We start from the raw sequence: 2,048 nt of genomic DNA, 5'->3' as shown, positions 1-2,048 counted from the left end.
CATATTGTACAAACATTACTGTGAATCCTGAGTACAAAATCTTTTTATATCCGTGATGTTTCTTAAAAAAAAAAATGTTTTGGACAGAATAAAACCGAACGCGTTTCTATGAAAACAAAACAGTTGTGTGTGTCGGTGATTCCAATTATGATATGAAAGGTGCATTCCTGCCAATTTCAACATGCTGGTGTCTTCTTCACTATCCTTAATGTGTCAGTGCCCTATGGTGCCACAACATCAGCAGACACATTACAACAATAACTTTTGGGAGGATTTTTTTTTTTTTTACTTTATTTTCGACAGGACAGTGAAGTTGGTGTCAGGAAGCGAGTGGGGAGAGAGAGACGGGGAATGGCCGGTAAAGGACCCGGGTTGGGACTCGAACCCGGGTCAGCCGCATGGCAGACGAGTGCTCAACCGTTTGGCCACGGCAGGGCCTTTTGGGAGGATATTTAGAGTTGGCATCTCAACACTTTCTAAAAAAATGTTAACAAACCATACCACCATTACATTGGTCTTGAGTTTGGAAAGGGCCGAACAAAAATGCTGTGTCATCAGGGGTTGTGTGAGCAATGTAACTGCATGCTGAAATTTTCAGGAATAGTCTTTTACAGTCATTCAGGCAATGTCTCTAATTGTCTCTAAGTCTTTGTGGAACAACCAGTTATGACAAAGGTTGTCACTGAGATGCCATGGGAGGTTGTCAACAAGTCAAAGCAATCCAGAATGATGGACAAATGAGTTGTTAGCAAGAGTGTGGATACAGTAACTCAGCTTTGTGGTTTTCAATCAGAAATGTCAAAACTCACTGCAGGGGACTAATTGCACACACTAAGTACTGTAATTATTGTCATCGTAATAAACTCCAATGAGGGTATTGCGGGGGATGTTATTGTCCACCAGGTGGCAGTATCATACCGGTTATTGTAGAAGGAAGGTGCATGTCTGCTGTGGAGATAGACTGATGCCAGGGTATGTCTGCCTTCAGAACACTTCCACATTTTTAAAGATGTCTAATCTATGTAAACCTCGGCCAGTGATTTCACTTCTGAGAGAAGTTTATCCACTCCCATCATCATTCTTCACCTGTCAGGGATTTTTCCTCCACACCTTTTTCTGTGGAGGGAGTCACGTCCTGGAGTTCTTTGATTTCAGACACCCTGCAGATTGTGGCTAATGTCAGCTTCTGCGGAGGGTGGGTGGGTGGCTGGCCGCCACTGCAGAAGAGATTTGATTTTTTAGAGCATTACCATAATCCATCTGACACACTATTTCCTCCAGCTCCGACTTAGTGCTGTAGGATACCGTTTGAGAATATGAGGATCAAACATTACATTTTTATGGAAGATTTTCAGGCAATATTTTGTTGTGGTGATTGACAGGGTTTTTTTACATCGTCATTCTGGGTGAGTTGAGGGGGAAATAGTGCCTCGGCTCAGGTGGGTTCTAGGCCCCACAGACTGTTTGAGCATAATGCTGCTTTCAGGCTCTGGCATCAAGGGGATGCTAGCCTATGGATGACGAGGAACCATGACTTGAAAAATGTGAAAGTTTTCAAACAGACTGTTGATGATGGAATTAATACCGCGCAACATCGGCTAAAGGGCCGTACACACACGTCGCTGCTAGTTACTCGCTCAGCGAATGAACTCAATAGAATGTCAATGTGTCCCAGCGAGACTCGCAGGCGAGTAGGCGAGTACTGTACAAGCGATGCGATGTGGGCGGATTCCGAGTTGAAAATATTTTATCTTCGAGCGAGGCGAGTAAGCGAGTAACCAATTGGAATGCAGAGTTCGGTACTTCTCGGCTGTCCATTGGCAGTTAAAGCCGCGGGAACTTTCAGCGAACGTTCCATGAAAGAGTGGCGAGTAGGCGAGCAAGCGAAAAGCTAGCTTTGTGTGTGTACGCCGCTTTACCCCAGATGGAGTAGGAATATCCCAGGTAGAACTGTACGAGGCTGTTCACAGAAACTATTTTTAAAAAGACTTTACATAAATAATTAGATATAAATGGCAGTGATGAAAAATTGCTCCTGAAAGGTCAAT

Source organism: Engraulis encrasicolus, chromosome 14 (assembly GCF_034702125.1).
Source record: "Engraulis encrasicolus isolate BLACKSEA-1 chromosome 14, IST_EnEncr_1.0, whole genome shotgun sequence".
Taxonomy (NCBI): Eukaryota; Metazoa; Chordata; class Actinopteri; order Clupeiformes; family Engraulidae; genus Engraulis; species Engraulis encrasicolus.
Note: the sequence above shows the minus strand (reverse complement) of the source record.